The sequence below is a fragment of the Ochotona curzoniae genome, unplaced genomic scaffold (assembly GCF_017591425.1).
Source record: "Ochotona curzoniae isolate NIBS_2020 unplaced genomic scaffold, NIBS_Ocur_1.0 scaffold_3208, whole genome shotgun sequence".
Taxonomy (NCBI): domain Eukaryota; kingdom Metazoa; phylum Chordata; class Mammalia; order Lagomorpha; family Ochotonidae; genus Ochotona; species Ochotona curzoniae.
Genome location: NW_024467106.1, coordinates 20,722,994 through 20,750,495, shown reverse-complemented (window position 1 = coordinate 20,750,495; position 27,502 = coordinate 20,722,994). Strand labels below are relative to the sequence as shown.

At 43.7% G+C, this 27,502-nt stretch overlaps 1 pseudogene; it reads right to left on the bottom strand.

Moving 5' to 3' along the window:
- Nucleotides 1–26,967, bottom strand: part of LOC121144592 — a 39,022-nt pseudogene extending 12,055 nt beyond the window's left edge.
- Nucleotides 26,968–27,502: the final 535 nt, after the last annotated feature.

Here is a 27,502-nt window from a genome sequence, read left to right as displayed (position 1 = left end):
TCCCTGGTGATGACCTGGGAAAGCAACAGAAGACAGCCCAAGTGCTTGGACCCCTGTGCCCACATGACATATCTGCAAGAAGTTCCTGGCTACAGACCATCCCAGCCCTGGAGGTTGTGGCCATACAGAGATTAACCTAGTAGATGGAAGAGGTGTGTGTGTGTGTGTGTGTGTAAATCTTCCAGGTAAAACAAATAAATGGTTTCAAAAAGGGGTGGGGAAGAACAAAACATGGGAAGACAACTTCAGTTTTCTTTCCTATTCTGTCTCCAAAGGCCCGGTTCCCACATCTGACTTCTGACTGACATGGCTAGTCCCACATGATTTATTGTGCAGGTGGTAACATGTAGCACAGATGTCAATCCCTGACATAATCTGTGCTAGCTAAGGGCTAGGATCATCTGGTATCAAGTCTACCCCAGAGAGAGAGTACAGTGGGCTTCTTGGAAAACCATATTCATCCTTGAACTGACACAGCCTGTCACTTTTGAGATAACATTCTAATGTACATTATAGATGAAGCCTTAATGACTCTACTAAATAAAGAGCAACAACAAAAAGTAAACAGGTTAGTACTATAAACAACCAAATGAAAGGATGTTCAACCTCATTTGTATAATTTTTTAAATAGTTATAAAATCATCGATACCTCAGTAGTACATAATTCCTATCAATTTGGCGGGTAAATATTTTAAATGAAATTTTCTTATCACTTTCACTATGTATGTTTCCATAATTTAACATGTTGTTGACCTTAAAGGCAGAAAGAATAGCTGCCTGGAAGCAGGCACTGCTTACAGCCTTCTGGGTGGCACAACAAGCAACGGTCAAGCCTCTCTGAACTTCATTTCCCCATAAATGGAGCCTAACTCGTGGGATTGGCATGCTGATTGAAAAGAAAAAGGTGGAAAGCTCATGCATACAAACCACTTAGGATGGGGCCTGGTAGCTCATCAATCCAAAATTAGTATTGATGGGTGCCACCATCATCAAAACCATCATTATTATCTTCAGTAAGTCAGGAAGGTTATTTTCAGAGCTTCAAGTCAAGTCCCCAGATTGAATTTCAGCCAAGCCTTGCCTTCCCTATTCCACTTAGTATGCTAAGCAATCAAATAAGCCTAGGCTGAAACAAAATGGACTATCCAGGATTGGAGTCCTCCTCACCAGCACAGTGATTGGAACAAAGTCTCTCCTCACCCATCCCAGGCCAGGCCACAGGCACAGAAGGACACTGTCCAGGACTCACGTTTAAAGCTTTATGACTCACTGGATCCTGGAGTGAGATTACTCACAACAATGTGAGAGCTCAATAAACCAGCAGAGGTGAGATTCTAAAGATTAATGTGATCCTCTGGCCAAAGTCTTCCCTGGTAAGAAAATATTCACTAAGAGCAGGAAGATTTTTCAAAACACTCGTCAATAACCGCCCTCCCCCCCCCCCAGCAAAAGAGGCTCCCTATTGAGACTTCATGAGTTTTGATGATATCACAGAACAATCCAGTTCTTGGGCTGCTGACATCAAACCCTAACGACTGAATGACTGGAAAACAGACTCATGAACAAGTTCACTTGGCGCCTTCCTGGAGTTGCTCCTTGTGGAAAGAACTTTGCCTAAGGATGCAACTGAACAAAACTTGCAAGGAGTTTACAACCTAAACCCTGGCAGGACCATTAGGAATAAATCAAGCACACAGACAGGAAATGCAGGCAAGGCCTCTACTTCAGGCTTTGAACAATGCTTTTGGAGTCCTTGTCCTACAATGTAGCAACTCAGAACCCTGGAACAAGCAACCCAATTCCTATAAAATTGAATAAAATCAGATTTTCAAGTGCCTGCTCCTGGGCCAGTGGACCCACTGGATAAATTCAGAGGCCACTGGGCAAACCCTTAGATACCATCATCCCTGCAGCTAGCATATTTCTGTCTTTAAGGTCTTTTAACACATTCCCACCCTGACAGACTGTGATTAGAGCATACAGAGAAAGGGCTTACTTCAAGAAAAGGCTGAGAAGGATCAGCACAAGAATCACAAAGGACCTCACCGGCCATGCTATGGAACCAGGGCTTCATCTAACAGGAAATGATGAAAGGGAGAGGAGATGAGGTCATGTGCTGGTAATGGAGAGGTGAAGAACAAGTACAAGCACACACAGTGGCCCCAGACACCAGGTCATTGCAACAGTTCCCAAGCAGGAGATGAGGACAACCAATGGAGATGTGAGGACCTGGGCAGCTGGGCAGCCTTCATAAGTCTGAGACTTCCATCCATTTTTTTTTTTTTTTTTTTTGCTTTTCTTGACCTGGTATCTCAATATCTCAATTCCCATCTTCAAGAAGCAAGATGCAAATGAATCTTTTCACCAGCAGTCAATATTTTTATCTAGTCTCCTTCACATAGGCAAGCACCATTACATCACAGTAGAGGGTACATCTTCTTCAGTTTGTTAATAAAAGTCACAGCACTGACCCCCACCCAGGCAGCATCTACCATTGGCTGCCTGTACTAGACAGAGCCCCTTCGCCATTCCTACTGTCCCAGACATCCTCCCTAGCTCCCAAATGATGTCTGTACAATTGCCAAATCAGCCTCAGCACGGCACTTTCAAATGCCACCACGCTAGCACCAGCTCACCATCAGCTCCGCCAGGTATTACAGGTGGAAAGTATATCCAGGCCTCAGATTTATGATGTGGTGCAAACTCAACACTTCTCTCGTGTTTCTGAGTCCAGCACGAAAGAGTGAAAGCTGATATGTAAAACTCAAGCTGCTAGAATGGTATGTGCTTTTAAAGATACTATTTAGGACACTTTGGGCATGGAGGCTTCAGCAAGGAGAGGATATCATTCCCTTGACCTTGGCTAAAAGCACACTTTTTGTGAGGTTTGGTAGCTCACGGCTCTGGCCCCCACTTCATCATCCTTTCCCATGGGTTTCCTGGCCCTTCTTAAGTGTGAGCACGTGTTTCCCTGCCAGGAAGAAACTCCCAGACTGTGTGTAGGGGTTCCACATTCAAGTAATCTTTTATTTAACTGGACAGGAATGAATGAGGGAAGACAGCTTCTTACAGTCTAGATTCTGCTAGACTGTAAGAATCGATGCTGCTTCATAGAAGAGACACATTCGGAGACCGGAGAATGAAAATACAGAATTTCTCATAATCATTAAGGCTAAATACATCACATTTAATCTGAAGTTGACTCGCAGGTCCCGAAGTCACCTAAGAATGAGAAATGCAGACAGATACTGACTGCTGGGGTCTGTGCACAAAGTACCTTATCACATTTAACCCTCACGTCAACCCAATGAGGTTGATGCTATTACTGGACTCATTTTTTCTTAAAGATTTATTTATTTTATTACAAAGTCAGATATACAGAAAGGAGGAGAGACAGAGAAGATGATCTTCCGTCCGATGATTCACTCCCCAAGTGAGTGCAACGGCCGGTGCTGTGCCGATCCAAAGCCAGGATCCAGGAACCTCTTCCGGGTCTCCCACGTGGGTGCAGGGTCCTAAAGCTTTGGGCCATCCTTGATTGCTTTCCCAGACCACTGGCAGGGAGCTGGATGGGAAGTGGAGCTGCTGGGATTAGAACCGGTGCCCATATGAGATCCCGGGGCATTCAAGGTGAGGACTTTAGCCACTAGGCCACGCCGCCGGGCCCGGACTCATTTTATAGATGACAGGAAAACAGGAAAGTGACCACTCTGGGTCAGCTAACATCCTGATGAGCGAAGGGGAGAGTGGTACAGTGGAGTAAGATGCTGCTTGGAATGCCATAATCTCTACCTTCACTTCTAATCCAGATTCCTGCTGATGCAGCCTGACAGATGGTAAATGATGGCTCATATGCTGTGCCCCTGCCACTCAAACAGAAGATTTGAGGCTCCTGGTGCTGTGGTTAGGGAGTGAACCAGCAAATAAACAAAACATGTCTTTCTCACTCTTTTTGTCACTCTGCCTTTAAAGTATATTAAAACAAGTGTTGAAAAAGAATAAAACAAATCCAAGGGCCAAAGGCTCAATAGGCTAATCTGCTTGCAAACCCCACCAACCCATATGGTCACCAGTTCATACCCAGCTCCTCCACTTTCGATCCAGTTCCTTGCTTGTGGTCAGGGAAAGCAACAGAAGATGACCCAAAGCCGTGGGACCCTGTACCCACGTGGGAGACCCAGAAGAAGTTTCTGGCTCCTGACTTCAGATCAGCTCAGTTTTAGCTGTTGCGACCATTTTGGGAGTGAACGAGCAGATGAAAGATCTTTCTCTGTCTCTCTTTTTCTCTGTAAATCTGCCTTTCCAATAAAAACAGGTAAATGTTTTTTAAAAATCCCAAACAGCTAACATCTGTGGGAGAAAAAGGGAATGGGAAAGAGTGCACATGGTGGTACAGCCAACACATTCACTGCCCTGAGCCCGAGGTGCTACAGCTAGGAGCTGGAATGATTATATTCAGCTGCTAGGGCAGTGGGGACTTAAAACAAATCACATAAAATCACTTGGTAAGCCGTAAAGAACTCCAAAAATGAAAGAGAAAGATGGGTTTTCTTTTCAAAATTAAAGGATTGTTTGGGTTTTTTTTCTGTAGACGAGAATGATAGGTACTTACATTTAGAAAGAACAAAACAGCAGAAAAACAGAATAAACACTACAAAAGTTCTAGTATCCAGTTATAATTACAGCTTAACGCCCTAACTTTGAGAACTGAGTTTATGCATGTGTGTAAACACACAAGGATGCAATGATTTTATACCATGCATGATGCTCTATGATCTGTATTTTTCACTCAAGTTACACAAGCTGAAAAATATCAAGAAAATACTTTCTTACAAAAACCATTCTTCAGTTTAGCTGAACCCTCTATAAAGAACAGGGTAGTTTCCTTCTCAGTCTCATTTGCCTTGTGAGATCAGTCCTCAAGGGCCACACCATCGCCTGTAATAGACAGCCTTTGCCCTGCACAGAAGCCAGAGGGATGCATACAGGTGGAAACCAACCTGCTCCAGGGCCCTGGCATGGCTCCAACACCCAGAGAGGGGGTCCGCCTGTGATGCTATCCATGGAGACATCGACGGAAGGAACAGAGAGCTGCTTTGAAGCAATGGTGGGGGCAGTGAGGTTGAACCGGTACCTTCCATCTGCTACTTCTGACCTCACCCTGTGCCTTGTGTCCCCAAGCACAGGGTCAAAACCGTGACACACACAGAGCAGGCTCTGAGAATATGTGCTGAGTCAGTTCTGTTCACTGTGTGGAGAGCTTGTGGTGGCTTCATGCTTGTCCTCTAAGCAAATTGTAGGAAAATCTCCAAGTGACAGGAAATCAAGCCAACCTGCGATCCAAACACTGCTCATTGTGCCTAGGACAATCAGGGACCCCAAGGGTATTTTCCCAAAAGGCCTGTCTTAGGGGGTCGCCGCCTTTAAAGCCTTAGGCTGGCTTTAAAGCAGTCATAAAGTGAGAGTCCTCTACTGCAGCATATCGGGTTCAAATGCACCTGTTAAAAATAACCACCACTTCTCCTTGCAGATTTCTGTGGGTCAAGAATCCAGGTACAGTTTAGAAGGATGCGTCTAGTTCATGGTCACTCCTAAGGCTACAGAGTGTCAGCCAGGGCTGCAGTCACTTTAAATTTCAACTGGGACTGACGAATCGGCTTACAAGCTCAGCTATGTGGCCATTAGCAAACTTCAGTTGCAGTGCCACGTGGGCCTCTCCATAGGGTTGTCTCATAACACAACATCTGACTACCCTTAGTATCAGGCATACTAGGAAAAGGCAGGGCAGAGGAGAGAAGGGAGAGGAGAAAGAAAATTACCAATTTTTGCAGCCCAGTGTCAGGAGTGACATCACATCACTTTTGCTGTATTTTATTCTTTAGAAATGAGTCATTGCTCCAATCTGTACTCAAGCAGAGGGGCTGACAAGAAAGTATCAACCTACATTCTTCTACCTGCAACAGTGACACAGTCACTGGAGTTCTAGCAGCCAGTTTGGCCCTTGAGGATGAGGGATGGTGGGAAGATGCCCGATACACTCACATCATCACTGCCTTTTACTCAAAGGAATAAAACCTGAAGTGCTAAAGTCACTCGAGTTTCCTTTACACACAATGAAGTCTCCTTGTAGCTGACAAAATTGGCTGCCACGAATCCCAACTACAACCTCAGGTTTGGATTCAACTGGAATTGCTTTCCTTTAAAGATGAGACACCCAGGTTCAGGGAAACAAAGTTCCTCACTCATCATCTCTCAGCAAGTTTCTGCCAGAGACAGAACCCAAAGCCCTGGGCTCCACATATCCTGAAGCCAGTTCTGAGTGTCCCCAATGCTTGTTGAACACACACGGCTCTGTTGGGGATGATCCTGGCAGCTGGAAAAGTTCTGATTCCCTCAGGCTGTGTATTTGTACCAGAACATTCCCTGCTCTGTGTCTCTGCTTACCAAGTAAACAAGTGAAATAGAAGAGGGAAAATATTTTGGATGAATTGATGCTTTGCAGTTCAAAAACTTTTGTCTTATGCACACTTGCACTGGTCGTCATGGAAACCTTAACTTCATTTCCTCAGCTTGCCTCCTCACACACCAGTCGTCCCTTGGGAGCCACAAGTTAGCCACAGCCATAGATTAAACATGAACATGATCTGTGAGCAGCAAACCGTGGCAGGTTTTCACACAGTCTTGCTATGCATATCCCAAACCCAGAAACAACTGTGCTGTGGGTAGAGTGCCATCACAGATGTCTCATCAGAAATAACCTTGTGTCCTTTTTCCCAAATAACTGTCAGCAGAGAAAGACAGAATCGACAGAGCCAGTGTCCATACATTTTTCATGATGCAGAAGATATCCTTGGGATCCTTGCCCAGCCATAACTCTTACTCCAGGATGGTCTACACTTGGTCCCTGCATAAGGATTGAGCCTAAGCCACCATATTTGAAACTAAACCAGAGGGTTACGTACTAGCACGACCCAAAATGGAACTTTGTAGCCTTGTTCATAATAATAAAGAGGCAGCCCATGTATAAAGATGATGAAGAATGGAGAGAGGAAAGAATGGAAAGAACCCATGGGGTTTCATAGACAGAGAAAGCATGCTGCCACCTCAGCTAATGGCACCCCGGGTTGCAGCTCCAACTGCCCATCAAGTAAGGCTGAGCCCATTTCTGAGTATACCCCTGGGGTCCAAATGGCTTTCTCTTCCCTTCCACGACAATTCACCTTCCAGCTTACCAGTCTTCTCCTCCTATACTGCCTTACTTGATTGTTCCCAAGGCCTGGAAGGTCAGTAGGCGGAAATGATCACTCTTAGTCGTCTTTCACCAATAGGAAAACAGGCCCCAAAAGGGAAGTGAGTCTGTAAGATTACTCACCCAACTAACTCCAAGGAGAAGAATATGAACTCATGTCTTCTGACTCATAATTAGATATTTTATCCACACATATCAACATATCCAAGGAAAACAAACTCAAAGCTCATTCAATAAAACATTCATGATTTTCTCAGGTCCTTAAGGTCTTGGAGAGACAAATGTATATGAATTCTTATTTGTGGAAAAGAGAAGCTAAATCATTGAATGCTGTTTTGCTTTCACTACCTTCCACTTTATTTGGGGTATTTGTTTGTTTGTTTGTTAGAAATGCAGAAAGAGAAAGAGCTTCCATCTACTGATTCTTTTCACAAATGCCCACTATAGCCAGGACAGTGCTGAGTAAAAGCCAGGAACCAGAAACTTCATCCAATTCTCCTGCGTGGATGTCAGCAGTCCAATTATTTCAGTCATCACCAATATCTCTCAGGCTACGCACTGACAGGAAGCTGGAGTCAGAAGCCTAAACCAGGAATCTAACTCAGGTACACTGAGGCAGCGTGTTAGTGTCTTAACCATTAAACCAAACACCTGCACCTGTCATTTTAATCTCTGACTTCCCTCCCTATCGATCATGGACTACAACTCAAACGCCTGTAAGGGCCATTCTGGTAAAGAAAATGAAACAAGTGGGTGATTGACGACTGGGAGCTATGAAGACAGGAAAACTACAGTACCAAGTCTAGCTTGAAAATGTCCCCACTGTTCAGCTCCCATCACAGGGGAATACAGACTCTACATTACCAGACTTTCTCAAGTTTTATGAGAAGATAGAAATTGGCCTTTACAAGGTGAAATTGCCTAATTCTCATATATCAGCCAAATTACACATGCTAGCAAGCTACTGCCTTCACAGCAATAATGTGCCATCTCTTCCAAGATCGTGGATTACTTATCCTTCCATCTCTATCACCAAACAAGATGCAAACATGCAGGGGACCTGACTAACTGGATAAAAATCATGTCATTCTGGTCCTTCCTCAACAACACCTTCCCTCACTCCTTGTGTCTAGCTCCAAAATTTCAATCTTCAGTTTTTCTCTTCTACATAAAAAAGACCCTTGGATAATAATTAGGCATGTGGCTATATGAAATAGGGAAAACATCTGCCAGCCTCTCTTGCAGCTAGAGGTAACCACGGGACTAACTGCTGGCCAAGAGGACAGACATGTCGGTAACACGTACAACCTCCAGAAAATACCTTCTGCAAGACACTGTGCTCTTCTCTCCGTTTCCTCCTGATGACCTGGATGTGAGTGTAACATCTAGAGCTGGAGCAGGTGCAATGCCTGGCTACGTAGAGCCATCACTAACAAGTAACAGATTAAGGATGGTGGATCACAAGATAAAGAGATGGGTCTCTGATTTGGCAGCTACATTGACAGTAGATTGCTTGATTTCAGCCTGAGGAGAAAAATATTCACTTTAACCTTGTCTAGACTACTCTTTGGGGGGGAGAGGGGAGAAATTCTGAAAGTAGCAATTCTCATATACACTGTCATCTCATCCTGGCTTATTTTTCTTTAGCACTTAAACTTAACGTAATACCATCTTATTCATCCTGATTCCTTATCCTTGTGCCCTGAGCTCCAGGAAGGCAGACACAGTCTTGCTCACATCCACTTCTCCAGTATTTCAGAGAGTGTACAGCATACAGCAGGTGCCCCTAAAATGTTTGCTGAAGGTGTAAGTTAAAGAGACTCTACCTTGTTAGGCAAAATTGAATTGAATGCGCATCTATATCCAGTTTCGTACCAGCCACCATGAACCAAATATGCTCACTTCTTTCAATAAATTACAGCCAAAGTGTTTTAAATGCAAACGAGGCTGGAAAGAACGGAAAACACACTGCAGCATCTGAAGAACTTATTTCAAATTTGCAGACATTACAAAAAAGAGGGAAGAAATTAAAAAGTGTTTCCACTTCCAAATGTGGTCCTGCCACAATACCTGCCCTACTTTTACTCAGTGAAAGGCAGAGCCCAGGGCCAGGTCAAGTGCCCAGACTGTGAGACACTGTGCGCTTCAGGCTGACATGGCTGCTGGGAGCCACTCTATATGGAATTCAAGGCTGGCCTCATGGGTTCAAAATAATGTGGGTTTCAATTGTTCAGGCCTCATTCTGGAAAGGGAACACCACCTACCTCCTAGGCAGATAACCCTGGGCTCAGCAAGTGAACCACCAAGCAAGAGGCAGTACAGCCAAATGAAATCCCAGAGGCTTGAACCAGACCCACACAGGTGGTGGCAAGGCCCAAGGCACCACATGGCTTCTTCCCAAAGCAGTAGCATCAATTTTCCTAATGAACTTAACAGGGGAGGCCTCGGGGAGCTGAAAAAGCCCACAAGAGGTAGGGAGCCTGGGTAGAGATTTCAAATTCACCACAGCGGCTCTGGGATCCAGGCCTAGAACTGGGGCCCCAAGCCTGGACCTGTCTTGAAGGGACATTTTTGAGTCAGGGGAAGGAGAAAAGGGGCGAGAAGAGCTGAGTGGACTAAAACACCATATTATACATGCAAAATAAGCACCTGGCAGAATATCTCCACATCTGGAGCACGTCACAAGACCACAATTACATTTGGCCAGGCCCAGTGCTCCACAGCTGTTCCGGAGTAAAGGCGGATAATTAAAAACAGCAGGTTGCCATGGTGCAAAATTGGTCGCTGCTGAACAATTTGTGTGTTTGTCTTTGGAGCTGAAGTACTAGAAGTGAGTTATGTCTTTGCGAAGGGGACATAAGGTGATTTCTCAAGACATTTAAATGGAGAAAAAGCAAAGGAAGAAGAGAATTAACTTATTAAGCACCTGCCGTATGCCAGGCATCCCACACACACTTAGGATTTTAATCCCCTCCACAATCTCAGGTATCTGAACTATATGCCTCCTTCTCCAAGAGAAGGTGGTAGGCCAGTGTCTTAGCCCATTCTCTGCTGCTGTGGCATAATCTCAAAACTTTATTAAAAACAAAGAATTATTCCCTGCAGTTCCAGAATTGGAGAAGTCCAAGAGCAAGTGGCTTGCATCTGATAAGGACCTTCTTGCTGCACCATCCAATGGTCAAAGGCACTAAGGGAGGAGATCATGTGTGATTAGCAGCAGAGAAGAGACTACTGCACCATCAGAAACCCATTCCCAGGATGACAATGTCAGAGATGGCAGAGTCCTTGTGACCTACCACCTCTTATTAAGCCTCACTTCGGAGCATCATTCCAACTTATTAACATCATTCCAACCCATCAACCACATGAATGTGAAGGATACATTTAGTCCATAGGAACCAATGGTCAGGAATCCCACAACAGAGCCCTGTGGACCAGGGAGCATCCATTCAGGCCTGACCCCAGAAGTGCCCTCTTTCCTTCTATCACTTGTGGCTGCCACAAGCCAAAAAAAAAAAACAAACGTTATCAGAGGATGCAGAGCAGCCAGGGAAAGAATGGGAATGAGCCCCACAGGCAAGAGGAAGGTCATTTGGTGCAAGAGGACAAACTATGAACACCCAGGTTAACACACACACACACACACTAAAGTTTCATGATACTTATTCAGTAAACTAGGAGCTATGCAAATTGATCAGTGACTCTTGAATTAAAAAGTGAAGAAGGGCCCAGCACAGTGGCACAAGTGGTTAAGGTCCTCGCCTTGCACACCTGGGATCCCATATGGGCGCCGGTTCTATCCCGGTGGCCCTGCTTCCCTTCCAGCTCCCTGCCTGTGGCCCAGGAAAGCAGTCGAGGACAGCCCAAAGCTTTGGGACCCTGCACTCGCGTGGGAGATTCGGAAGAGGCTCCTGGCTTTGGATCAGCATAGCATCGGTTGTTGCGCTCACTTAGGGAGTGAATCATCAGACGGAAGATCTTCCTCTCTGTCTCTCCTCTCTGTATATCCGCCTTTCCAATAAAAACATAATAAAAATAAATCTTTAAAAAAAAGTGAAGAAGAACTTTGCAAGGGGAAATTTCAGTGCACAACTGTGTGAGGGGAAGGGCAAGGATGGGAGCTTGGCATTCAAGTCAAGGTGGCCAACAGAACAGTTTATTTGCGAGGCTACCCACAGCTGTGTAGGGGTGAAGAAGGGTCACAATTTCACTGACTCTGCTCTCTAGCTGCCCAAATTCACCAAGTCACTATGCCTCTAACCCTCTTCCAGGAGTTGAGTGGTGGCCTCCAAACAGATCTGTCCATGTCAAACTCCCAGGAACTATTTTTCATTTATTTGGGAAAAGGTGCTTTCAGATTAGACCTTTTGGATTATCAGTTTGAGCACCCAACTCAATGATGAGTTTCCTAATCAGAAAACAGCAGCAATGGACAGGTGATTGCTAGAGGCTAGGGGATGTGGTGGGCGTTGCTCAACGGGAAGAAAGCTTCACTCACACAAGATCAAGAATAGTTTCTGTTGTACAACACTGTGCTATGGTTAAAGAGACTGCAGTATATATTTACCTTTTCATCAGGCAGGTAGAAGTCATGCTCTCTGTGCTTAGGCAGAGAAAGAGGGCATAGGAGCCTTGGAACTCAAAGGAAAAAGCCACAGGCAGGAGGAGGCAGCCACAGGAATGCCAACAGTCCCAGGAACTCCCATAGATAAGTCTGAGATTGTGCCTCACAGCACTCAGGGGAAGGGCAGCCTTGCCACCACCTGAGCTTCTGGGTTTGTGGCACTTCATTACCTCAACTGCATAAAATACAGTTCCCCCTTCAAAGTTTCCACTCAGGCAAATCACATAGGGACCATGGGAGCAAGCTGTGCCCTACCCATCCCCACCATGTAGTGGCCATTGGCTACACTGTCCCTGCTGTGTCGCCATTTGTCAGTTCTTGGGCATCTCCTAGGGGGCACTCATGTGACCATACCTCCTGCCACCACACTGACAGACAGCATCCCTCAGCAAGTCACAACACCAGGAGTTATGGTAAAGGCTCTATTCCGCAACGCTCTCCAAACCACCATCGTGGCTTCATGCTGCTGCTAATAACCCCGGAACCTGACTCCAAGTCCACTGTGGCTGCCATCTCATGCAGATGCTGACACGCACCAGACATGGGGAAGCCTTGAGGAAACCCAACCTAACATCTGTACATTTGCATTGTAGAAAAGGAGAGGGAACCCATCAACCCACACTCAGACTTCATCTGCTCCTCTGAAACATTCAACTGCCAAAAAACAAAAAAAAACAGGTTAAAGAAAATTTGACTTCATGCCCCCAAATCTATCAAAAAGAAGGGTAGATGATTTTCATCTTGGGACCGCAATTTCTGCACCAAAGCAAATAATGACAAGAATCAAAAAGTCTGTTTGCTGGATAACTCTTGCAATCTGACCCATCCCCAACACCAAGGATCATTTAGACTCTTGAAAACCCACACTTTCAAGCAACTCCCAAATAAAAACTGGTTGAGCTTTGCATTGGTGGTGAATAAACCTAAGAAGCATTTTTTCATCATCTGTTTATCTTATGTTCTGAAATTATCACATTAACATTAAGAAAAGCAGAATAACCAAGCACAGAGAAAGGAGGATCCCTAAATAGGGCAGACACTGAAAAGCGACTAGCATGTGCCAGCTGCAGACTCGGCCTCTAACCAGCATTGGCTAGTCAGCTGAGACCCTTGCCAAGACAGCCAAAGCCCAGTTCTGCCCCCACGAAGCAGGAGCACTCTTCCATCCCATCTCATCCCTCACTCCCCAGCCTTGATCTGAAGACTCTACAACCTTAGACTCAATATCACAGAATGATTTTAGAGCAGTGGTAAGTGAACTCTTTGTATACACAACACCTTCTCTTCCCAGGGCAAAGATATGAGCTCACAAGAGCCAACGCAGAGGAGGAAACTGAAGGAGAAGTAGAGGAGAGTGTCCCCTGCCTCTCAAAGCCTAGCATGTGATGGGACCAAGCTCAAGGACAGAACCCCTTCTTCCCTTCAAATGCACTTTCTTCAGGAGGGTCTATGAAGGTGAACAAAAATAGATTATTCTTAGCACATCCCACTAGGCCTCTGACCAGTTTTGAATCCAGTTTTAAACTGGGTGACTTGCTACCCACGTTCTGAACAGCTCCATAGAATCTGTTCAAGAAAGCAAGAACCTCATCCCTCACGTCTGAGAGCCCCTTTTTAAAAAACTACAGGTAATAAGAGGTTGTGCCTATGAAGCCCATATGACATGCCACCCATGGCACAGACATTACCTCACTTAACCATTACCAGCCTTGCAGGAAAAATTTCATTATTTCTGCCTTACACCCTTCTGCTGGAACCCATCTCCTATTAGAGGCCAAAATGCAGGTAGTTGAAACAAAATAAGAAAAATCTTGCAGCTGATGTGTGTGAGCCACAGCAGCCAGTCCTGAGCAAAGGTGTGTCATTGGCTAGATCTCCTCATTCTTTCTCAAGACACAAAGTTCCCAAGTTGGAGGCCACCTGGTCAGGAGCATAATGTCAGTATTCGCTCCCCTGGCCTGTTTTAATAACCATGTCGTTTTTCCTGAGGGAACTCTTTGAGCTCATACCAAAAACTGCGTCTAACACGTTCTATGAAAATTTAAGACTCAGCAATCAGGTGACTGATGGGGTACAGAAAAGGCCGGAGGATGGGAAAGGGGAACTCACTGGGCCTGAAAGCTTAGCTGGACATCATTACAAAATTCAATGCAAGTGTTAACAGTCACAGTTCTGTCTGTGTGTTAAAAGTTGGATGCAGTTCCAGTTAGGATGTGAAAGGCCAGAAGAGACTATGGTTCCCGTGGTAACAAGACAGTCAGGTAAACTACAGCATCAGTTAAAAAAAAAAAAAAAAGACAGCAAAGAAGTGATGACATAAAGCAACCCAAATGAACTAGACTCCAGAAAGTGGCAGACACTTCCTTGGAGAGAGATCCTCTTCCAATAGGGAAAGGGAAAGCAGCTGAATATGTGTGGACTGTTAACCCGAGTGCGGGGCACAAAAAAGGGTCAGAGAAACCATCCAACCAACTCTCAAACTTATGCCAAGTTCATGGAGGTGGGGTGCTGGGAGATTCCCTACAGTTCACAGACTTCTCCTAATGCAAGCCAGGGGTCTCCTGGTGGCTGAGGAAAGGACTGGGAAACAGAAGACCCCCTCTGAGGCAATGCTGGCCTTCCCAGGGTGCTCACTGAGGCCTCCCCAAAAGCAAAAGTGAGCAAAGGAGTTGAAAGTATTCCCCACCAGGTCCATCAGGCCTTTCCCAGCTGCAATGGCCATCTGAAGACAGGAAACAGGGCAAGAGGGCGGAAGTAGATCTCTCTGGCCATAGCAACAGCGGCAAAAGAGGAGAGAATAACCATCAAAATAGCGTATGTAAGTATGTATGTGCTTTTTTAAGAGACCATTTAATAAGGCCAAAATAGTAACAATACATTATGGGGCATAGTTCAAAATTCAAAATATTTGATAACCCAAGTGCAAAGATTGAGAAAGAGTTCTGTAGTATGGTACATTACACTGCAACATTCTTGTCTGTGAAGAAATATCTGAAATACAACTTATGAGAGAAAGGTGAATATTGCAATCTCCAGAGCAGCATGAATATTGTTATCTCCAGAGCAGCAGTTTTCAAAGTCATTTTGACCCTATCTCAGGGGACATTTAGAGAAGTCTGGAGATACTGATTATCACAAGAGAAAAGGGATACTGCTGGCATCTCCTGAGTAGAGAGCAAGCATGCTGTAACATATGCCAGAAAACACAGGGCAGACTCCACAACAATGCGATGTATGGCAGTGATCCCAAGGTCAAAAATCTCCACCCTATGGCTACACTGTCACCTACAACAGCAACATCCTTTATCAGAGTGCCAGGCCAAATTCCAGCTGCTCTGCTTCCCATTCAGATTCCTGATGGCTCAAGTGCTTGGGTCACGGATACCCACACGGGAAATTTGGATGGGGTTCCTGGCCCCTTGACCTCGGCTTGCCCCAGCCCTCAACTATTGCAGCCATTTGCAGAAAAAACTAGGGAATGAACTATCTGTATCTCTTCATCTGGAAGTCTGGCCATTGCCCACTGCTTTGCTGTCTCCACCGCTTCTCGGTGTCCTTGGGTCCCTAGTTGTCTCTTTGCCACCTATCTGCCCACAACTGTCACCCAGGATCACCATTTAAAAACCATAAATAAATCTTTAAAAAAAAAAAAAAACTCTCCTGCAGAAATACCACTTAAAAAAAAAAACACAAAAAAAAAAACAAAAAAAAAACCATAGTGAGATATGGGGAAGAAGTATGGTGACAGAAACAACAAAAGAAACACTTAACAGATATTCAGTTCATTCAAAAGAAAATACCAACAGGGATCATTAGACTAGATAAAAAAGCTAAATCAACCACATATTGCCTTTGAGAAATGCTTTCAAAACAATGAAGCAAAAAAGGGAGAAAGACTGAATTATAGTGACTACAGGAATAACTAAAGTAAATACAAAGAATACTATCACATGCAAAATAATAACCAAAGAGCCAATTCATCCAAAGACATAATTCTAAATTGGTAAGCACCTGATAATATGGCTTCAAATTATGAGAAGGAAAAAATCAGCTAAGGGGTTGGTACAACGGCTCAACAGACTAATCCTCCACCTGAAATGTCAGCATCCCATATCAGGGCTGGTTCTAGTCCAGGATGTTCCATTTGAAATTCAGCTCCCTGCTTTTGGCCTGGGAAAGCAAGGGAGGGTGTTTGAAGTCCGTGGGACCTTGAGCCCATGTTGGAAACCCAGAAAAAGCCTCTGGCTTCAGATAAGCTCAGCTCCAGCTGTTGAAGTCTTTTGGGGAGTGAAACAGTGGAAGCAAGATCTCTCCTTCTCCTCTCTGTAACTCTGTCTTTCAAATAAAAATAAACCTTTTTTTAAAAGACAGAAAGTATCAAGTAAGAGGCGAACTAGATAAGTCTACAACCATTCTTGGATATTTCAACATTCTCTAAGCTATAAAGCCCTAAATTTAAAAATATAGAAAATTTAATCAACTGAATTGTCCATTGCTACACTCAATTGTAGAAGATACTCATAAATGCTCTAATGCACAGGAAATATTTGCCAGGACTAAACTATATAATGGGCCACAAATCAATCAATAAATTATAAAGCACTTAAGTCACACATAACAAATTATCTGGCCACATCCCTTCTCCCAATATTTGTAAATTAAGCAGTGTCATTCTAAATCTCATAAGTTAGAAAGGCGTATCAGAAAAAAATTACAAATACTTTCAACCAAAAACGGTAATGAAAACATGGCAAGTTAAACCTGGGGATACAACTAAATTAGTATGTGAAGAAAAATTAATGGACTTAGATAACCATTTTTAGGAAGAAGTAAGTTGAAATCAGTATATATTAAAGCAATCCAATCTTAAGTATATTTTAAAAGGTTGGAAAAATAAATACTAAGTAGATGAAAAGAATTTTTAACGTAAGAGTAGAATTGTAGGGTGGATAGACATTTGGCACAGTGGCAGCTAAGACGCTGGTTTGTGTAATTACTTCCCATGAGAGTGTGTGTGTTCAAGGCCAGGCTCTACTTCCTGATTCCCGCTTCCCGTTCAAATGTACCCAGAGCCAACTGTGTAAAACTAAACTAAATTCACACCTCCAAGGCATTTGTGGAGTGAACCAGAAAACATATGCACTCTCTCTCCTCCTGCTCAGATAATTTTTTAAATTAGTGCAACAGAAGATTAATGAAAATAAATTTTTAAAGTCACTAGTTCTTTGATCAGAATAATATTGATTAAAAAAAACAACTAACAAGACAAAGGAAAAAAAAGAGAAAGCACAAATTACCAATAAAAAAGAAAACAATGGATAAAACTCCAGGTTTGAGAGACATGGAAAGGAAACTTGTGGGTAACTTTATGATAACAACTGAAAAAGCAAAGGTGGATGGACAAAACAGATACAAGAATCAATTGAACAATTTTTTTTAACTAAGTTTTCATCATCAAAATTTTCCAACAAAGAAAACTCCAGGTCTAGATAGCTTCATCAGTGAATCCAAATTCAACCAAATAGTTAAGGAAGATACACACCTTATTTATAGAAGTAACAAGTAAATACTTTAGAAACAAGTAAACAAGTAAACAATACTTTTCCAATCCATTTTGAATAGCAAATTACTAGACATCAGAACCAGAATAAAGAAAAATTACTACTGATCTTATATGTAAAGATCCTTATAAAACTATTGTTATCAACCTATAAAACAGATCACACGACCAAGTTTTCCCCAAATCTAGACCTCATTTAACTTGAATGAATCAATTCCACAAATTCATCACATTCACAGAAACATAAAGATGGACTATGTGATCAACTCAACAAATAATATAGTTCACAAAAAGTAACACTCATAGGAAAAAAATGGCAGAAAAATGAAACTTCCTCAATCACATCAAAAAATATATTTTAAAATCAGCATGTGTTACACTTAACAAATGTTTGAATACTTTTCTCATATTAGGAACAAAAGCAAAGCCGTCTGATTCAATCAATATTTTATTCTAAAGCCTAACTAATGCAATAAGAAAAACAGAAGGCATACACACTGGAACAGAAGTAGAATCATAAAACTCCTGTCAAACATTGAAGAAATCACTATGTGAATAAAAACTATGGGTTTTTTTTTTTTAATGCTAAGAAGGATCCATTGCTGTGGCACAGCCAGTAAAGCTGCTGTCTGTGGCACTACCACTCTGTAAGGTCACCAGTTCAAGTCCTGACTGCTGTACTTCTGATCCAGCTCCCTGCTAGTACAGCTGGGAAGCCAGTGAAGATCCACATGGGAGACCAGGAAGAAGCTCCTGGTTCCTGGCTTTAGACAGGCCAATCTCCCGCAGTTAGCTGTAGCCATCTGTGGAGCGAACCAGACAATGAAAGAGCTCTTGGTCTCTCCCTCAAATTGTCTTTCAAATATATAATCTTTGTAAAAATACTAGTAAGTTTTCAGGACATAAAGTTAACACATTAAAAACCAAGCTGCATTTCTCTGTATTAGTAAACAAACAAATAGAAAATCAAAGATCAATATCATTCACAATAATTTTTTAAAACATGCATCTCTGAATAAACCAATGGAAAATGTGTAAGACCTCTACATTTAAACACTAAAAAACTGTGCTTAGGACAATTAAAAGCTGAAATACAGAGTGATACCTACTCACCAGGTTCATGGATTCACAGTACACGTGTTAGGTATCCATTCCTGAAAAATATATAGATAAAGTCGATTTTAAAAATGTATATGGAATACTCAGCATGATGGCTCAATTGGCTAATTCTCCCACTGTGGGCACCAGGATCCCATGTAGGTACTGATTCATGTCCCAGCTGTGCCATTTCCCATCCAGGCTCCTGTCTGGCCTGGGAGGACAGCAAAGGATGGCGCAGGACCTAGGGACCCTGCACCTGTGTCAGAGACCCAGAGGTGACTCATGACTCCTGGCTCCTGGCTACAGATCAGCTCAGCTCTGGATGCAGCAGCCATTTGGGGAGTGAGTCAGCAGATAAGGATTGTTGTCTCTCCTCCTCTCTGTGGATCTGCCTTTCCAATGAAAATGAATAAATCTTTAAGATATAAATGGAAGGCAAAAGTTCCAAAATGACCCAAAAAAAATCTGTTGAAAAAGAAAAATTGGAAGATTTAAACCACCTGACTTAAAGACTCATTAATGCTACACAATCAGAGCAGTGAAATGCTGTTATCCTCACTAATGTAAGGATGAAAAATAGATGAAATAAAGCAGAAAATTGAGAAATAAACTCAAACAGATGAGGAATATTTTTTTAAAGATTTATTTTTATTATTTTTTCATTGGAAAGGCGGATATACAGAGAGGAGAGACAGAGGAAGATCTTCCGTCCAATGATTCACTCCCCACGTGAGCACAACGGGCCGATACTATGCTGATCCAAAGCCAGGAGCCTCTTCCGGGTCTCCCACACGGGTGCAGGTTCCCAAAGCTTTGGGCCATCCTTGACTGCTTTCCCGGGCCACAGGCAGGGAGCTGGAAGGGAAGCGGGGCTGCCGGGATTAGAACCGGCGCCCATATGGGATCCTGGGCGTGCAAGGCGAGGACCTTTAACCACTTGCGCCACCACGCCGGGCCCCAGATGAGGAATATTAAGAGCTCATGGAAAAATATAAGAATTGGTTTATGGATTTCCAAAAAATTTTACACCAGGATAAACTTAATTGCATTATTGTGTGAACTTTTGATATCTCTTTATATAGTAATCAACTTGTTTTCTGCCAGCTGATCCCCAGTCAGTTCAGCATGAAGGCAATGGTGTTTTTCACAAATGCTGCCGACAGTGGATATCCATGTAGAGGAAAAAAGTATAAAGAATCATTATAAGCTCACAATAAGAAACAACATTATTAAAATAGGCAAAAGAATTGAATAAACATCTCACAAAAGTAAATATATAAATTGCCAGTAAAAACAGAAAAAGAAGCCTGGCATCATTAGAGAAGCACAAATTATAACTACAGTAAAATTCCACTTTGTACCAACTAGATGGCTTAAAATGAAATGGTGACAACAAATGCTCAAAAATAACTCTTGTTCCTTGTGAGTAGGAGGACAGAATGGCACAACAATCTTGCAGAACCGTTTTCCAGTTTCTTATAAAGTCAGACATACACCTACCCAAACAGCGTAGTCATTCCACCCCTAGGTACTTAGCCAAAATAAATGAAAGCATGTGTCTACAAAAAGATTTGTGCAATTTGGTTCATAGCAATATTTTCATAATATAAAAGCTAGGGGGAAGTCCTAGCTTTCATCATATTTTCAAAGGAGCCTGTGTTTCTTTTTAAAGAGGTGTAGAACTAATTCTCTAGTCTTTATACTGTTTCCCTTAGCAACTTCCCATGACTTCAACTCTTTCCTATTTTCCAATGACTCTCCTACTATGTAATCTTGGACAAGTTGCTTCACCTCACAGATAAATTCTTCATCTCTAAAATGAGATAATAAGCTAATAAAAAATCTATCACACATGACTGTTATGAGTACTGAATGCTGTAATTGTTCAGGCACCAAACGCAGACTCACTACGCAATAGACCAGGAGTTGGCAAACACTGTTGAGGGCAAGACAGCCAGCACCATTCCCTGGAAAAACAGTTCCTGCTTTCACCTCCCACCGCCATGAACTCCAAATCTCCCTTCAGTTCTCACTTCTGGATGTGGCTCTCTATCAACCTCAGGGAAACATCATTGAAACGTTCTTCACAACCCAACACATCAAGAATGGAAATCATGGGCCCGGCACAGTGGCGCAAGTGGTTAAGGTCCTCGCCTTGCACGCCCGGGATCCCATATGGGTGCTGGTTCTATCCCGGCAGCCCCACTTCCCTTCCAGCTTCCTGCCTGTGGTCCGGGAAAGCAGTGGAGGAAGGCCCAATGCTTTGGGACCCTGTACCCACATGGGAGACCCGGAGGAGGCTCCTGGCTTTGGATCGGCATAGTATCGGCCCCTTGCGCTCACCTGGGGAGTGAATCATCGGATGGAAGATCTTCCTCTCTGTCTCTCCTCTCTGTATATCCGCCTTTCCAATAAAAAAATAATAAAAATAAATCTTTAGAAAAAAAAAAGAATGGAAATTATCACATCCCTCACCAGATTTCTCTCACTAACCAAATACCCAAACTGTCTGACATCCCTCAAACAAGCACTCTAACGCATTTGTGCCACTTGCGTAAGTCTCCCATCCCCTTCCCCCATTCACCTCTCAACCAACTATTAGGCTTTTCCATATCCATAAAGTACCAAATGATTAGGTGCTATTTCTCCCCAAGAGTCTTCCAGTATCTCCCCTTTCAGTGCCAGATGTGCCTTCTGCACTATTCCCAATGCAGGTTGGCCTTTCCTTCACCATATCTATTATAGGACCTTTGTGGGGTTTTTTTGTTTGTTTGTGAAAATTTCTGCCTCTCTCATTGGAATACAAACTCCTGAAGACAATATTTTTAGAAAAAAATGACGCAGAAATTAGTCCTAATTCAAGAATGCCATCCTATAAAGTCAGGACTAGAGAAAAGTAAGGTCAAGGCATACAAGCTTCAGGTCAGACCATCTTTCTCTACAAAATTGACATTTTTTTCATTATGGATTTTTTGCATCAATGTTGTCTAATAAATTGTACTGAAATATTATTCTATCCTTATTACCAATAAATAATGCTCCTCTCAGTTAGACATCCCCTTAAATTTAGATGCACGTTGAATGAATGCCTTGCTCACCCTAGTCCTAATCCTAATTAGTAGCCAGAAACTCGGATTCGATTCTTGGCCTCCCAGATTCCAAAGACCCAAAAACTCAAGAAGAGTTCAACTTCAAGCAATTCAGTCTGATGGCAGATAGGCACAAGTAGGTAAACAGTTACAACACAAATCACATCCACCACCATGAATGAAATTAGAGAGAGCTGTGCACAGAACAGCCAGGAGCTTGTTGGCTGAACTAATCCAGCACAGGTTTGGAGCTTAAGCATTCTTACACATGTAGATCAATGCACTTGCCTTAGAGAACAACAGCAACTAGGCAATTTTTCCTCTCTCCACAGACTATGCGTTGATTATCTTTTACTTTACATGCGTCTCCCAGGAGCTTCTAGGACAAGGGTGAGTAACACAGAGCAATGTACAGTGAGTAGGGTAGAATATATGTTTGAGCGGATGCATGAGTGAATGAGTGAGACTGGTCTCCACTTTCCTTGCACATTGAGGGAGCAACAAGGCTCTAAGCACAGGGACACGTGTGAACAAACGACAGGGGGGCAAGCTTGCCAGTCTCCCTCCTGGGCGTCAGTCTGTCTGATTCCAGGGACTGGGCAAGTGCACACACGTGGGCCCCCACAATGCTGCCTTTGAGCAGAGCATGAGTGCAGCCTCTGCATGGTATGTGTTATAAAGAGCCTCCAGTGTCCACCAGGTAGACACATGGCACCTGCCAGGGCAAAACCGAGCTATGTCCACAGCAATAAAAACACCATCTGTAGCCACACTGGGCAGGGCTGGAGACACAAAGGGAAGTAGCAGCACATGATGGAGATGGAGTAAGACACTACCATAGGATCAAAACACAGCAGAGGACTAGCTGTCAGAGCCTCTGATGGGCAGTCCTCTGCTACAGGAAGAGGCTGGTGCTTCATATTCTGTATAACAACTTGAGTGATTCATTCACTTTCCCATGTGTTGATAGATGAAATTCTCCAACTGAGCACCGAGAGTTTTTGACCCAGAAGTGAGTATTTAACCTAGTACTTTAAGACACCCACAACAAAGTGATAGGATTTGATACCCAGCTCCTGCCTCAAGCTTTCTGCTAATGCTACCCTAAGGTGGCAGGCCAAAATAATGGCTCACGTTACCAGGCAAGACCCTAGACTGAGCTACCAGCTCACAGTCTTTGCACCAGCGAAGAGCCATTATTGGCATTTGAAGAGTGATTAAGCAGATGGAAACTCACTCATGCTTGCTCTCTCTCATCCTCACTCTCACTCTCTCTCTATCTTAAATAACAAATTTAACAATTTAGATACAAAAAATGTTTCCTCTAGTGTGCTGGCACATAGTGAATACCAAATAAATACTTGTTTGGTATGTCTTAGTAGAACATTATTTAGAGTACTCTTAGGCTCACAGCAACATTAAGCAGAAGATACAGACACATCCATATATTTATCCTGCCCCACATGTGTACATGCTCCCCATGTCCCTCCCACAGGGCAACATTTCTTGCAGCAGAGGAACCTACACTAACACATCATCATCACCCCAAACCTGTGGTTTGTACCAACACTCATCTTGGTGTGGTACATGACTTGGGTTTAGACAATGAGTGACAACATCTCCTCACCAACTTATTTTTTCAGAGCTGTAGATTGGAAAAAATAAAAATCTAGAGGTTGACATTATCCATTTTCACTTTAGCCAGAATGCTATAGAAAGATCCAGTGCATGTCTGTATACTCATGAACTTCCCAGGTTTGGTGGATCGTAAAGTACAAGATTAAGCTCTGTTGTCCAGGTGGGAGGTTGGTTATAACAGCTATTAACGAAACGCAGAAGCCTAGCTCCAAGGCCAGTCAGACCCTTGAATCTACAAATGATATTCTTTCCTCTACATGTTGAGGACCTGGGGATCACTGTAATTCTACCTGCACCTGTAGCTTATCCCAGATCTTCCTTTTCCTTGGCTCATGATTTTCACTTAAACATGTTTTTCATGTTTTTCCCTTGTCTATTTTTCCCCTCTCGGAAGTGCCTAGATTCAAATTCCTGACAATAGAAGACATGGTGAGCTGCTCTGTTCATTCCCTGAGTGTAGACAAATGTGTAATGACATCTATCCAGCAATTTAGTCTCCCACGGATCATGTTACTGCTCTCAAAACCCTCTGCTCACTGCTGGTTTATCCTCCCCCAAGCCCAACCCCTGGTCACCATGATCTTCTCAGTGTCTTTAGTTGTACCTTTTCATCTTTTTCAATCTGCCTTCTCAACCAGAAAAGCAAATATAGTTCCTACCTAATTACCTCCAGTGGTTCCCTGGAGCTGAGAAAATGACAGCCAAATCGAAAAAATACAGCCAATTCCACTTGAGCATCACCTTAATGGAGGTCCCTCAGCATGAGAACCCACTACACCATTCATTAGCAGCCACATTCTCCAAGGGGCCATACCCCTCATTTCCTCATCCAAGTAGTGGAGACGGGAGTGAGGAGGGAAGATGGGGACTGGACTGACAGCTCTTAGAAAAGCACACAGTTCATTCCGAGTTTGCTCACTCGTTAACTGAAAGGAGTCCCCCCTTGTAGGCTGGGAGTCATGAGTCCAGCACATGTGTTATGGCAGCAATACTGTGAGGTGGATACAGCGCAGAAAGGGAAAGCAGTGTCCCAAGGGCACAGGAAAGACGACATAAGCTAGACTTGAACCTCAGGTGTGGCTGGCTCCAAAGCCTCGGCTTACTCTGCTACCAGCAAGTAAGTCAAGTGTTGAACAAGACTTCAAATTCCTTGTTTGTAACAACACAAAGCAATAACTTTTTAATCCCTGAGCCCCTGAACCACAGAGGATACAATATTTGAATGTAGTCTTTTTAACAGATACTACAGGTGCCCTGGTCCAGGAACCCCTTACCTGACTGGCGTCCATTCCCAGTTGCTGGGTTGACTGCTAATGGCTCATGACAGTATCTGCTTCCAGAGAATGACCTACTGCCTGGCCAGGCTGAGCCTGAGATGTCGTGCCTCCCTCCTCCTTTCTAGCAACCCCCAGCAGTGCCTGAGTAATTCACAGTGGAAACACCTGGCTCCTCAATCTGCAGCCTCTGTAGGGGATCTGGCTGATTGGAGCTCAGCTGAAGCTGTTCCTTCAGACTTCACCATCGCTTCCTCCCTCGCCTCCTCCCCCCACGCACACCTTACACTGTTCGCCTCTCGCTGTGGTGGGCCTTTCCTCTGAGAGTACTGGTCCATCAGTCCCATGCATAAATTTCTCAGGTCAGACCCTACTGCTAGTAATCCCAAACAAGACCCTCTTTTAAATGAGTGGGAATGTTCTTTAATTAAGGCAAAGGGAAGGTATTCTCAGCAAAAGAATGTCTTCAGTTTAAAAAAAAATCCTCTTCTGTGTCAGGCACAGCTACACACCCTGAGAGAGAACAGAAATCTAAAATGCTCCCAATTTCACAGGGGAGAATGAGGTTAGCAGGAACCATGCACTCAGGATTGCACTTGAGGAACACGCCCCTTGTCCAAAGATCAGACCTTGGAATTGGATTAGAAGAGACCAGGGCGAAAGAGTCAGAAGTTAGGTGGTATTATTGCTCTGATGACCACAATGAAGTTCTGAGACAGATGAGAAAGAAAAGGAGCATAAGAGGAAAGGGGGGAAAATCAAGTAAAATGCAAAATACTAAAAATGTTTTTCCTGCTTTGATGTAATAATCTGTAATGATGCTCTCCCTTAGCTGAGTACTCATTACAGGTGTCACAAGTAGAACTACTTCTATCTCCAGTTCACCAGGGAGCCTTAGACGCCAAGTCGTGTCCTGGTGGCCCCTGGCTTTGCAGCATGCACACAGTGTGGTAGGTAAGAGGCCAACGGACAACCACATTGGGCATTGGGCCACAGCCAGCAGGGTGGGTACTTGTGGTGCAGTGGATGAAGCTGTTTTTTTGGGACACTTGCATCCCATATCTGGGTGCCTGGGATGGAGTCCCACCTTTTCTTCTGATCCAGCTTCTTATCAGTGTGCTAGGGCCACAGCAGGTAATGGACCAAGTACCTGGTTCCTGGCACGCCCCACAAGACATCCAGATGGAGTTGTTAGCTCTTGGCCCCTCTCTCTACCTGTTAAACGAAACTCTTAAAAAAAGATTAACAAGAAGGTGCGGATTGCCCACCTTTTGTTAGAGAATGAGTCATCATTGGCTGAAAGGGTCTGGGATTTACTGGAAGAGGGAATGACTAACTTTGTTAACCTGCTTGATAACCCAGCAGAAAAGAACCAAGAGAAGTCAGTAAGCCAACTCAAGACTGGGCTGGTAAGGTGTCCATTTTCACTATGGATAAAGTTCTCCCAGCATTTCCATGAATGTTGTCCCAGGATATCACTGAAGTGTGGATCTAGGTCTATGTGATACTTCAGATACCCATACAGTTCATTCATGTCCAGCACCTTGGTAATATGAGCAAGCTGCTCAGTTTTCTTGCCCCTGGAAGAAAGGCTCCTTTCAGAAGACCATGCTTGCTATCATGCAGTCCCAACTCCAGTTGTCCAAACTGTAATCGTACATCTGATAGCCCACAAGGAACCCTAGCTCCTTAGAATACCTCAAAGCTCTGAAGACAGTATACTCCTAAGCAGGATAACAGAACTCGGCCAGGCCCCAGTCTATCAGCATGGCTTTTTTATTGGGGCTCCACCCCCAATAAAAATCATGACATTGCGTGGTTTCACATCCTTGTGTGTGATTCCCTTGCTGTGGAAGTAATCCAGAGCTGTAAGTAGCTCATACACATAAAACTGGACATCAAAGTCTGTGAGGATCTGGCAAAATTGCTTAAAATCAGTATTATTGATATATTCAAATACCAATAATTTATTTATTTTTATTGGAAAGGTAAAGTTTACAGAGAGAAGGAGAAACAGAGGGGAAGATCTTCAGCCCACTGGTTCAATCCCCATTAGGCAACAACAGTTAGAACTGAGTCAATCCGAAGCCAGGAGCCCAGAGCCTGGGTGCAGAGTTTCAAGGCTTTTGGCCACCCTCTACTGCTTTCCCAGACCACAAGCAGGGAGCTGGAAGCAAAGTGGAGCAGCTGGGATACGAACTGGCACTCATTCATTCCTAGGCATGCAAGGAGAGGATTTAGCCACTCGTCTTTTGTGCTGAGACCAACCTGGTGTCTGACTCAGGATCATTTACAGTGTCAATCAGTTTAATGATATTTGTTCCACCTTTAAGATCCTGCAGAATCTTAACTTTTCATGTTTTTTCTTTTTTTCTCATTATTGATGTTAATAGCCTCAATACTTCACTGTATGACCCCCAGCTGATAATCATTTGATTTTCCCTGTGCGCTTTTTCTCTGTATCTATATCTCCTCTCTCCCTTCACTCTCACACACACACACACACACACACACACACACACACACACACACACACATTACTACTATGCCCTCATTGCGTTAAGGTGAAACAGCCAAAGCTAGCACAATGCTGTTAACACTTTCTGCCCCAAAAACTGAGCAAACATCTTTATACATTACCCATCGTCCAATATTTCATTTCATTAAGAAAACACAGGGGCCAGCACCATGGCATACTGGCTAATGCAACATCTACAGGGTCAGCATTCTGTATGAGATGCTCCACTTATGATTCAGCTCCCTGCTAAGGCACTTGGGCAAAGCAGCACATCACAGCCCGGGGCCTTGGGTCCCTGTGCTCCTGTGGCAGACCAGGAAGAAGCTGTGGGCTTCTGGCTTGGAACCAGCCCAGCTCTAATCATTGTGGGGAGTTAAATGGGGAGTGAACCAGGGGATGGAAGACTCTCTCCCTCTCTAGCTTTCTCTATGTAACTCTTGACTTAAAAT